A 13,692-nucleotide genomic window follows, 5' to 3' on the forward strand; every position below is an offset into this window, starting at 1 on the left:
CCCAGACTGGTTTATAGATGGTAGTATCCTAAAACACAGCAGGATACGCTATGCTTGAAGGGGGTCTGACAGCCTCCAGAAGCCCACACACACTAGACATGAAGTCTCCACCCCTTCCCACAACTTCCCAACGGGCAGAGTTAATTCTCTCACCCTAGCTCTCATGCTTGCTCCTAGCCTTACAGTCCAAACATGCCTACAACATAATGCGCTCCAACATCATTTTTTTAACCTTTAAATTGATTCTTCCTGAGTGTCACATCATGCACTCCAGGCCTACTCATCTCCCTGTCCCCTCATATCCTCCCTTCACTCTTGCCACACCCCAGCCTCTAAAATAAAAACTCACATGCGAACAAAAGACAAGGCATAGAAAGTATCCCCTCATGGAGGCTGTAGTGTGTCCCACACTAGATCTCTCTGACCACACATCGCCACTGGCAAACGCTCACTACAATGAGTCATTGCTCTGTTTCAAGGTCTCTGGTTTTGGTGATACCATCAATACTGGATCCTCACCAGACCTCTTGGTTGTCCTGTTGTTGTCCCATGACCTGGAGTTACTGCAGCTCTGGATCAGCAGCTCTTTCACAGGCCCCAACAATTGATGTAGGTTGAGGGGTGGGGCCAACTCAGAGTCCTGCTTGGACGGCAACTGAGCTGGTCAGCTTGCCATCTCTCCCAAATCCACACTACCAGGACGAGCTCTCCAGCACTGCTCTGGCTAAGACTCTCACTGATCCATCAGCAGGAGGCAGGGTCAGCTCTCCAGCTCTCAGGCCAGCAGAGTCGGCTCACAGGCACCTACACTTCCAAAGCCAGCTCCAATGGGCTGCCTGTCAAGGAGTAGGACCCACTCTCTAAGTGTTGCAGCCGGTGAAGGGCTAGGATAGTACTCCTGCTCTCACACCCTCGGGGCTGGCTACCTGTGCTTCCAGCTCCACTGTGTTGCCCCCATGATGTGCACGGCCTGCCCTCCTATGTGCTGCAGCCAGCGAGGGGGCAGAGCCAGCTCATGACCTGGGGACAGCTCTACTGACTGCTGTAGATGGTAAGAGGAGTGTGTGGGGGAAGGTCATCGCCTCTGTGCCACCTCATGGTGGAGGAGTGGCAGAGCCAGCACTCCTTCCCTCACCTGTGCCCCGATCACCCGGGCCAGCTCTACAGTGGGGTCCAGTGAGGTGCAGGGCCCACTCTCCTGAGTGCTGCTATAGGGGAGAGGGGGGCTGGCTCTCCGCAGTGGCTCAGCCAGTGAGGGGTGCAGTGAGTTATGCACAGCCTTTGAGCATCTACGTGGTCCCAGGTAGCTGCCCAAACCAGCGATGCCCCTGAGGGCTCTAGTAGTAACATGAGCCACTGACATTGACATCAACCTCTGCTGCTGCATGGCCACGAACCCAGACAAGGCCCTCAGTTACAGCACTGGCTGGGACCTCACCTTGGCCTCTGATAGCAGAGCTGGCTACTCACAACAGCTGCTCCTTTCAGTTCTTTTTTTTTTTTTTTTTTTTTTTTTTTTGGTTCTTTTTTCCGGAGCTGGGGACCGAACCCAGGGCCTTGCGCTTCCTAGGCAAGCGCTCTACCACTGAGCTAAATCCCCAACCCCTCCTTTCAGTTCTTTAGTGTCCAGTTCCATCCCTCCTTACAGTGCTCAAACTGCTCTGCTTCTCTTTCTCCCCTACGTCCACCACATACTTGCTCCTGCTGTGGGTGGGCCTGCCCATGCACTGCGCAGCAGAGAACAGGTCTCTGGGCGTCCTTCCTCAGCCACACCATTTGGCATGGCAGTGGATGGTCTCTCTACACTCCAACATCTTAACCTCGAGGAGAAAGGTCTTCATAACTCAAAGGGAACGCCAATTATTAACTCCCCTTTTGATATAGGAACTCCTTTGAGGGGTTCTTCTTCTCACCTTAGCAGCCTTTGCTGTTTTACACATCAGGCGGCATGAAAAGGGCAACGATTGACCTCTCTTCTCAGAAACCAGGCTGATCAAACAGTCTGATAGACTGCACTGTCATATCCTGACCAAATTCTAATGCATGCATGCACATACGCATGGGCACAGAGAGAGAGAGAGAGAGAGAGAGAGAGAGAGAGAGAGAGAGAGAGAGAGAACACACTCCTTTCTGCAACCATCAGCCCCTCTGGTGGCTAACTCCTGACTTACCTCTGTTCCCTACTTCAGCCTTTGATCAGCCTCTGCTCTCCTTCCTTGGAGGTGCTCCCTCCTCAGCTCCACTGACAGGCGATTTCAAAAGGACCAGCCCAGCCCTGTGAGAGTCACCAAAAGGCAAATCCTAACTCCAACCTTCGTCCTCCTGTATTTTCACCTCACCAAATGAGAGGTCAATTACCTGCCCTAGACCATCACTAGACTTCATCCATATGACCCCAGTCAGGTACTTACTAGTACTCATAGATTCCTTTTTGAGAGGGGTTTGGGGCCCTCTGACTGCAGATATGAGAGCTCACCCTGTACTGCATACTCCGAGACTGTCCCTTGCTTTGGCTTGCCCTCCTCCACACCTTCAGTGACCCTCAGTGCATCTATGTGACTACCTAACAAATATCCACCTCCCCCCAGTCCCCTGGACATCCCACATCCCTTACCGGCCGCAGTCCACAGAGTAAGCAGAGAGGATAAATGGGACTATAAAAGAAATCCTCACCAAACTACAGAATTCAAACAAGGTAAAACTCCTACCTTTGACCCTTGTCAAACTCTAAGGCTTGCCAACAAATCCCTAATCAGTCCCTTTGAATTCATATTTAGGAGACCCCTTCATGCCCTGGGGACTCAACAGACACAGCCCAATTCCCTAGCTCACAGCTTTCTGTCCTTTCTCCGCACATATCTTTGGAAACATACTCTGTCCTACTCTCCTTCCTATAGCAAATGTGGTATACGTCTCAGATCCTCCCAATCTTTCCTAACACCTACACAGCAGCACCCACACAAGGTCATTTACTCATCCCTGCCATCACAAAATTAAATAATGTTAACTGGGTTCAATCTTCACAGACTCAAGTAGCCTTCCCCAACACACACAATTTCCAACTTTGTCTCTAGGTCCCACCAAGCTCAGACATCTAGGCTTCCCAATTCCTAGCTCCCACCAATCACAGCTGAATAATCACCAATGTATTTGCCCCCCAGTCCAGCTACCCCAATGGTCTTGGATGTGTCTCTTCTGTAACAGATACCTCTGAGATCAAAACATCCCATCCTGCAGGAAGCTCCTTTAGCAGGTAAACAACTCAGAACAGCTCAAGAAGTCCCTGAAACTGACCAGATTCATCCAGCCCTTCCTTGACCAAGTAAGCAGAGTATAGCTGCACGGAGGACACTCAGAGAAGCTGAGGGGCAAGGAAGACCCCCAGAGGAGAAAAGCTGCCTGGAGTAGGCAGAAGCCAGCAGAGCTTTCTGAAACAGGTTTAGGGCAACTGAAGGACCCGAAAAACAAAACACTCACGGGACTGCTGAGCTGCCTGCAGGGTTCCATGCTGGGGTGGGTTTTAGTGATGTATCTGTAAACTCTAAGTAGCCCTCCACCCCTATTCCTGTAAGTAGACAAGGGTCTCATCTCCTGTTGTGAATGAGTGATGACATCCCACAACATGGCTGCCAGGATTGCTTCTAACCTCCAGAAGAGACTCATACAATATGGCTGCCTACAGATGCAGATGACCCTTCCTCAAATACTGGGCTTGTGTCAGTTTTCCTAGCCAGGGAACAAAATCAGAGGCACCCACTGAAGGACAAGGAGTCAGGTACCTTATAGGATCGGAGGGGGTTCTGCATAAGAAGGGCATAATTTGGGAGTTAGCCATAAGAATTCCTGCCACATGGGGTACCTAAAACTTTGGATTGGGATTGTACATCCACAGGGCAAAAGGCCCCCTCCAAACTTTACAATTGTCTCTAGAATAAAACCCATTTCTATTCCTGTGAGCACAAACAATCTAGGCTCCTGGGTTCCCAGACAATGACTTATCCCCAGTATTGGAAACATTATGATAACAACAGTTGTGATGATTTGTACATGCTCAGCCCAGGGAGTGGCACTATTAGAAGGTGTGGCCTTCTTGGAGTAGGTGTGTCACTGTGGGCATGGGTTTTAAGACCCTCATCATAGTGGCCTGGAAACCAGTATTCTGCTAGCAGCCTTCAGATGAAGATGTAAAACTCTCAGCAAATCCTGCACCATGCCTGCCTGGATGCTGCCATGTTCCCGCCTTGATGATAATGGACTGAACCTCTGAACCTGTAAGCCAGCCCTAATTAAACATTGTCCTTATAAGAGTTGCCTTGGTCATGGTGTCTGTAGGGTTCACTGCAGTAAAACCCTAACTAAGACAACAGTCATTCCTTCTTTAATCCCAACATCCCTCCCATAGAAGTTACAAATTCCAGCCATGTCTTGCTGTCCATGGCTAAGAGGGCTGGGGAAGGAAGGGTTGCTGGGTTTGTCTGAGGGCCAGCCAAATGGCACATACTGGGGTAGTCATATCCAACCAAGCAGTATAACATGACCTTCATGGACCTATTAGATTTTCTAATCTGACTAATTCTGACCAACATCCCACTGTGTGGCCAGGCCTACCTCTCTGAATATCCATCCATTTCTGCTTTCTCCTCCCAGAGACTGTCTCTCTCTGCATGGAATTTCTGAACCCCTGTTTTCTGTTCAGCTGTTGGCTGTCAGATCTTTATTAAAGCCAATCAGAGAATGCCTTAGGCAGGCAAGGAAGGAACAGATATTTCCATATCCTGCTAGCTTGGTGCTGGCACATCAATTAACAATACAAGGGCACACTTGCATAGCTAGTTGATACAATATGAAGGTTACCCCGAAATAGCACAAACCCAACACCCCTGTTTCAGACAGGCCAACTGCATAGGACATTGTAGTGGTTTGAATAAGAATGCAGCCCCCCACCCAGATTTAATGCCATTCATCAGAGAGTGCCACTACTTGAGAGATATTTAGAGTGTGGCTTTGTTGGAGTGGGTCTGGCCTTATCGGAGGATGTGTATCGCTGGGAGTGATATTCAATATTTCATTTGATATTTCAAATGCCCAAGCAGGACTCAGTGGCTGTCTCTTTCTATTGCCTTCAGATCCGGAGGCAGGACTCTCAACTACTCTTCTAGTATCATGTCTGCCCGACTCCCTGCCATTATGACAATGGACTGAACTATATAGTTAAGCTCCAATTGAAAGAGTTGCAGTGGTCATGATGTCTCTTTACAGCAATGGAACACTGACTAAAATGACAGTTGGTACAGTGAGCTGTTATTGCTTTGGCAGGCCTGACCAGTGGGCTTTGGATTAGGAAAACAGTTGAACACTTTTTGTGAGGCTTAATGGGCCATGCTAGTAAGAGCATGGAAGACAGTGGGTTTGAGAGCAGTGTAGATCATCATGGCCTGGATGAAGGGTTTTTCAGAGGAGAATATTAGGGAGTGGCCTAGTGGTCTTGTGATATTTTGGCAAAGAATGTGGCTGCTTTTTGCTCTTATAAATAAAAAAAAAAAATCTACCTGAGGCTAAACTGAGTTTTGGATTAGTGGTGTTGGCAGAGGAGATTTCAAGACAGCCTAACAATTGACTGTGTTGTGTGGTGATTAGTGGTCACCCTTATGCAGATTTATAAGGGAGAGGAGCAAGCTGATTGAAGAAAGGTAAAGAGCATATGGTGCAAGGAGAAAAGGAGCAGCAGGAAGTACAATGGAGTGCAAGGAGATTAAAAGTTTAAAGAAAACCCTGATGCTAAGTGGAATAAAGGGACCTCAGGGCAAGAACCCACCCAGCTCAGCTTCCAATCTGCAGAAAGGAATTGAAGAAAAGGTTAAGCAATGAAGGAAACTATCAACAAGAAAGCTGATGCAGATACAATTGAACAAGGAGGCCACCCTCTCTGAAACCCTGCAAGTGGGAAGAACTTGGTAGCTTCAGCCGCGTGGTTCTGAGTCAAGACAGGGGTTGTGGAATTTCCCTCACAGCTAAGGAAAGTGCTGAGGCTAGTCACGTCCCTGCATGAAGGCCCAGAGAGGCCACCATATGAAGCTGTCAAGTGAAGCCTGGGTTGCCTTGGAGTCCCCAGGATATTGGAGAGACCAGAGTCATGGTATACCTGCAAAGGAAAGTTGCAGATGGATATGTAACCAGCCCAAGAGAGAGAATTGTGTGGACTGTTTCGTGATTTTGATTATGATTTTAGAGAGGGTTGCAGTTGAGAGACAGCCTCGAGTCTCAGAAGAGACTTTGAGCTTTGGAGTTTCAAACAGTTATTGAGATTGTGGTAGGCCGTGCAGACTTTTGGACTGGATGCATTTTTGCATTATAATATAGCCATGAACCTATGGGGGCCAGGGAAAGGACACTGACCAAGATAGACAGGAGACAAATTGTACCCACTTGTCTCCAGGGCCAAGCACCAAATGGCACTTACTTTGCATGTCAGATTGGCACTTAACATTTGCTCCCCTGGAGGGAAATGTGCCACAGTCTTCCTCTCTCCAGACTCAGTCTCCCGGGTCAGCTCGTCTATCAGTATCTTGTCCATCATAGTAGGAGAGTGAGAAGCCTCCTGCTACTCCCTGTACTCCTGAGAAGCCTTAAGAGTTGACCGACACCACTGCTGCAAAAATGCTAGGGACCCAACAGGTATAATACAGCCAACTGACCAACCAGATTGAGGAAGACCTGACCCTCGTACAATACCAAATATAATCACCCTACAAAAGGTGGTCACCCTGGCTGCAGTGGTCTTCCCAAACCACAGAGGAGACTAGAGTTAATAATTGTCAAAAGGGGAGGCACCTGTGCCTTCCCAGAGGAAGAATGAAAATATTCTGGCCTAGTATGGGGAAATGCAGAGCAGGGTCTAGAGAGATGGCTCAGTGGTTAAGAGCATTGACTGCTCTTCCGGCAAGCACATGGAGGCTCGCAACCATCTGTAATGGGATCTGACACCCTCTTCAGGTGTGCATGAAGATAGCTACAGTGTACTCATAAGATAAATAAAACTTAAAAAAAAAAAAAAAGAAAGGAAAACGCAGAACAAGTTTTAGAAAGAGTCAGAAGAAAATGTAGACGGTGTTTTCTGGAAAGACACACCTGTGAGTTGCCCCCTCCACAGGCTCAATCAAAGTTAATACAGTTATGATTATGCTTTCAGCACCCAGGGGATTACCGAATTCTTGATGGCTGAAGGCTGCCAACCAGATCCACACGTCCCCTCTGCCTTTGAGTGGGAGCCTTGCCCTAGCAGGAAGCAGCCTACCCCAAACTCTGACCCCTCTCCTTTTCCCTTTTACACTTCTAGGGTATGTTGTGTAACAAATGGTCTCAGGACAGGAGCTGAGTCCAGCTGTGCTGGGTGATAGACAAGGGCCATGAAGAATTGCTTAACCCCAGCCTGAATGTTGGGCCCTACCTTGGGTGTTTCCCTTCCCCCTCGCTGAGCCTCTTAGCCTGCTATAGCAAGTTGTTTACACCCTTGGCAGCTGCTCTTAGCCCCTGATTTGGGGCTGGGATTTTCCATGGCACCCTTCCTCCCCACCAAGCCTTCCTGCTTGTTGTTGTTAAGAAGTTGTTTATGCCCCTGATTGGGCCAGGAACTTTCCGCTACATAGACTTTTCCTGTTTTCCTGGTTGGGGATTTTTACCTGCCTTCTTGTTTTCCATGGCTTTTGCCTCGGGTATACAAGGAGATCTCAGTAAAGCCTTGGTGGCACTCTCTGAAAACGGGTGACCCGTGTAAGTGTTTTCTTTCAATCCCGCAGACCTATGCCTGATATTCACATACTGGTGGTGCAGGCGCTGACACCTGAACTTTCTATCCCACCCGCAAAAACAATACTTCTGGGCAGAGAAAACGACTTGCCCTGTCACCCACAGAAATAGCTCTAATTTCCTGGTAGCTCTGTGCACGTGTTCCTTAGCCCTCTGAATATGCTCAACCTTCCTCCGGAGGAAAGGTTACGGTTCCTCACTGCTCCAGCAGACAGTTAGACTGTTGAGATGGATTCTATCTGGTCTCTGCCTCACTTCCATTACACCAGGCTCTTGTCCCTTTGGAACCCAAAGCCCAGATTAACCCTTCCTTTTATAAATTGCCCTACTCACGATGCTTTATCCTGGTGACAGAGGAGTAACAAGTAGAGCTCTACTGAAGACGATTATTGAATGTGCGTGCGTTGTGTGCGCGACGTCGTCTGCACGTGGATGCACAACCTAGGGCCAGAGGTCAACTTCCTGGCATTACTTCTCTCACTTTTACATAGTGCCAGGCACCTTTATCTGCTGAACTCTCTCACTGTCCCCTTGACAAGGGTTTATATATACGTATATCGAATATCTATGTGGCATATACATGTTATAGTCAGAGTTTGTATTCCTGCACAAACATCATGACCAAGAAGCAAGTTTGGGAGCTGGAGAGATGGCTCAGAGGTTAAGAGCACTGACTGCGGGGCTGGGGATTTAGCTCAGTGGTAGAGTCCTTACCTAGGAAGCGCAAGGCCCTGGGTTCGGTCCCCAGCTCCGAAAAAAAGAACCAAAAAAAAAAAAAAAAAAAAAAAAACACTGACTGCTCTTCCATAGGTCCTGAGTTCAATTCCCAGCAACCACATGGTGGCTCACAACCATCTGTAATATGATCTGATGCCCTCTTCTGGTGTATCTGAAGACAGCTACAGTGTACTTATTTATTTATTTATTTATTTATTTATTTATTTATTTATTTATTGGTTCTTTTTTTCGGAGCTGGGGACCGAACCCAGGGCCTTGCGCTTCCTAGGCAAGCGCTCTACCACTGAGCTAAATCCCCAACCCCTACAGTGTACTTATATGTAATAAATAAATAATTTTTAAAAAAAGAAGCAAGTTGGGGAGGAAAGGGTTTATTCAGCTTACACTTCCACATTGCTGGTCATCCCCAAAGGAAGTCAGGACTGGAACTCAAGTAGGTCAAGAAGCAGGAGCTGATGCAGAGGCCATAAAGGGATGTTACTTACTGGCTTGCTTCCCCTGGCTTGCTCAGCTTGCTCTCTTATAGAACCCAAGACTACCACAATGGGCTCTCCTACCCTTGATCACTAATTGAGAAAATGCCTTACTCATGGAGGCATTTCCTCAAGGGAGGCTCCTTTCTCTGTGATAACTCCAGCTTGTGTCAAGTCGACACACAAGACCAGCCAGTACATATATTTAGCACACGGGGCACTGTCTTGCCATGTTTCTTCCACTGTCCTCTTCCCCACCTTTCCCTCCCATTGAAACTCCTTTTCCTTCCAACAAAACCCCCCTCCTTCTTTCCTTTGTCTTTTGGTGTGTGTGTGTGTGTGTGTGTGTGTGTGTGTGTGTGTGTGTTTGCGCGTGCACATGCGTGTTCAACTGCATTAAGTTAGAATCACTTGAATGAGCGCAGGTGGAGCCTTATTTATACAAACATGAGCTACTTCTCAGTGACTGACCCATGAGGAATAGTACTCTTTTCCCAGCCACCATTGACTGCCTAGGGATCTTCAGGGAGGGTAGGGATTAATGAAGCGCCACCTCTGTCCATGAAGAAATGTTAGTGGGGGCAGTCTTATGCAGGTCTGACAGCCACATTGCGTTGTTTTATTCATTTGTTTTCAAGATAAGAAGCTGCAGTGCAGTCTAATGATTAATGTCAAATTCATGAGTTCAAGGGATCTTCCTGCCTCAGCTTCCAGAGTTGCTAGAACTGCAAGCTGTCTTCTTCGTACCCAATGCAAGTATTTATTTATTATTCTTATTTATTCATTCATTCATTTATTTGAGATTGGTCTCAAATAGCAGTGCACACTGGCCTCAAACGCACTATAACTTCTGATTATCCTGCCTCCGTCTTTCAAGCCCTGGGACTGCAGGTTCTGTGCCGGTATTGTCCAGTTTATGTAGTGCTAGGAATAAGCCCAGGCTCCAAGTGTGCCTGCATGCTAGACAGACTCTTTACCAGCTTAGCCACATCCCCAGCCTTCCAAGTCCTTGTCCTCTTCTTCCTCCTCTCCTTCCTCCTCCTCCTCATCTTCCCCCTCTTCTTCCTCTTCTTCTTCTTCTTCCTCCTCTTCCTTCTCCTCTTCCTCCTCCCCCTCCCCCTTCCCCTCCTTCTCCTCTTCCAAACAAGGTGTCATTATGTAGCTGTGGCTAGCCTGGAACTCACTATGTAGATCCAAGTGCTCTTGAATTCACAGAAACCTGCTTGCTTCTCTGCCTCACAAGTACTGGAATTAAAGGTACGTATGCCACCGGGCCTAGCTTAAGTCTCATTTTAATATCATTAAAATGTGATTTTCTGTGTAGATGATACCACTGAGAAAAGTCAGTAGTCACAGGTACATAGTATTGCTTTCGTAGACTTGTCTATTGACAGAAGGAATCATAGCTCCTTCATTTACCGTCCTGATGCCTTTCCCACAATACACGGTCTCCATAAAGCATCCAAAATGACCCATTTCAGGTAAGGTAGCTGATGGCTTTAATCTGTTCAAACCCCTTCACTTTTCTCCTCACTGTAAAAATAAAAACAAAACTTACAAGGCTTCAGATGGTGCCGTTCCTGGATCCCTCTCAGATATGACTCATCACACTTTCTTTCCCCTAGTCTGTTTAGCCGCACTGACTTCTCTGTTTGTGTGAGCACCAAGCACACTCCTTCTACCTCTCCTCCCTTTTCCTAAGCTTAGCATATGATGTTTTCTCCATTTAGGGCAGTGATTCTCAACCTGTGCACCGTAACCTGATACCATCAGAAACACGGATATTTACAATTCACAATAGAAGCTAAATTACAGTTATGAAGTATCAATGAGAATGATTTTATGGTTATGGGTCACACAACAGGAGGACCTGTATTAGAGGGTCACAGCATCAGGAAGGTTGAGAACTGCTGCTCTAGGGTCTACCAGTTATCTCCTCAGAGTCTCTTCTTGTTAAACTGTAGTCTGTGCTTTATCTTTAGCAGCTTAAAAACAGATTATTTATACATGTGTGCTTACTTGCATGCATGTCTGTGTACCATGTACAGGCCCAGTTCTCTTGAAGGCCAGTGTCAGATCTCCCGGAACTGGAGTTGCAGACAGACGTGAGCTGCCACATGTGTGCTGGGAACCAAGCTCCAACCCTGTGCAGGAGCAATGTGTGTTAATTGACCAGCCATCTCTCCAGCTCCATGGTGTCCTATTTTCTTATCACTCTCTGAAATCACAACATCGGCTTGCCATTTGTCATGCCCACTAGGATGGGAGAGGTCCATGTATCTAGAGACTATCTGTTTCATATATGTGGATTCCCAACACCAGAAGCTTAATCATGCCGTGCCTTACATGGCTGATGAGAGGAAAGTAACTAGAAACTACTTCAGCATTTAAGAAGCATTTCCTTCCTTCCTTGTTTGTTTGTTTTTATGTATATGGGTATACTGTTGCTGACACAGCAGAAGAGGGCATCAGATTCCATGACAGATGGTTGTGAGTGAGTCAAGGCTATCCTCCTGCCACAGCTTCTCAGTGCAGGGACTGGCAGGTGTGCATCCCCATGTTCAGCTTCTAAGAAAAATGAGTCGAGATGCATTTTGAAGGTAGGAGCTTGTGGTTGAGTGGATGGGTGGGGTGAAATTAAAATGACTCTGGGGTTTTGGCAGGAGCACAGGAGAGGGTGGAGAAGTCAGGAAGACGGAGGAAGCAGATTTGTGGGCAAAAGTATAGTTTCGGACATCTCTGGTTTTCAAAGTAGAGGTATCACATACATCGTGGGGTACGTCTTTTTTTTTTTAATCGTTTGAATCATTTTTCTGAGTGATACTTTTTCAATTGTGTTTAAAAGCACCCATTTGATATTTCAGTTAAACAGACAGGACTGATTATTGTAGGCAGATTTCACTGCTAAACAAAACCTCGCTGTTAATAGTTGATGAGTCTCTATATATTACCTGAATAGAATGCGAACTTCTTGATTACTAAGACTGGTTGATATAGAGGGTTTACTGTCTGGGAAATGGGTAACTTCACCTAGTATCATGAAACTAATTTTAAAAAAGTTTTTTTTAATGTTTTGAGGTTATAAAACAATTATACCATTTCCACCTTTCCTTTCCTCACTCCAAAGCCTACCACGTAAAACCCTCCATTGCTCTTCTAAATTCATGGCCTTTTTAAAATTGTTACATATATGTGTGCATGTGTGTTCTATATGTTTATTTTATATATATATACACACATATATGTATACATATTATATATGTATATATATTTGTGTATATTCCTAAGTACAACCTGCTCAGTCTGTATAATGTGACTTGTATGTGTATGTTTCTAGGGCTGACCATTTGGTATTGGATAACCAGTCGGTGTGTGCTTCCCTGAGGAAGGCTAGTTCTTGTGATCCCAGCATCCCTCAGTCACCTGTACTTTCATTTTATGCATATGGGTGTTCTGTCTGCATGCATGTCTGTGCACCGCCTGTGCACCTGATACCAGAAGAGGCTAAACAGGTGTCAGATCCCCTGAGACTAGAGTTACAGAAGGCTGTGGACCATCTTGTGAATCGTAAAAACCAAAGCCAGGTCCTTTGCAAGAGCAGCATGGGCTCTTAAGCGCTGAGTCATCTTTTTTAGCTCCAAAGCCAACTCTCAACAAAATGCTTTAATCCTGCCGAGCGTACCCTTCTGGCAAATAAAGAGTCCATCCTGGTCACATGCTAGTTACTATCATTAAAGGTGCTGGGCTTGTGTGTTTTCTGTAGCAATGTGTTCTTCTTGCTGTTTCTTCTTGTTCCTGTTCGTTGACTCACTTGATGTCTGAGCAAACTGTCTACACCACCTGTAGATTGGTCTAGAAGATTAAAACTGCTTCCTTGACTCTGGGCCATCTTGTCCTGGACAGAGTGACCCCGGTCAAAGTATCAAATCCATTTTGATTTTTGGTAGCGCTGGGGGTTGACTCCAGGGCCTCCAGCATGCTAAACACTGAGTCAGAGGTGTTATGAAGGCCTCACGCAGCATCCTGCATTGCCTGAAATGTACTCAGAAGCCTCTGAAACAAAGGAAGTTTTGATGACGTGGACAGCGAGGGGCAATATTGCTTCCTTTCCAGTGGTTTGGGAAAGTCAAATGTAGCCTCTCCAGCCACTTCTTATGTGTGAATGAGTAATAAAGCTTAGAAAATACTTTTGTTTTTCTCTTTAAGAAAGTTCATACATTAAGAAATCCTTGGTTATATTTATGCCTGTGATAAAGTGAGAGGAAGAGGAGAGCCATTTGAGATCTCTAGGTGAAAAAAACGTAGTTTGTCTGAAAGATTTTGATCATTTAAAAGTTCAGTGAGCGGGCTGGAGGAATGGCTTAGAAGTTAAGAGCCCTGATTGCTCTTCCAGAGGTCCTGTGTTCAAATCCCAGCAACCACATGGTGGCTCACAACCATCAATAATGAGATCTGGTGCCCTCTTCTGGCCTGCAAGCATACGTGCAAAGAGAACATTGTATACATAATAAATATGTAACTTTTAAAAAAGAAATTCAACCAGCAACAATTGTGTCAATACAGTGTTTGTTACATAATTTCTACCTTTTTTTTTTTTTTTTTGGTTCTTTTTTTTTGGAGCTGGGGACCGAACCCAGGGCCTTGCGCTTCCTAGGTAAGCGCTCTACCACTGAGC

This window comes from Rattus norvegicus, chromosome 14 (genome assembly GCF_036323735.1).
Source record: "Rattus norvegicus strain BN/NHsdMcwi chromosome 14, GRCr8, whole genome shotgun sequence".
NCBI lineage: Eukaryota > Metazoa > Chordata > Mammalia > Rodentia > Muridae > Rattus > Rattus norvegicus.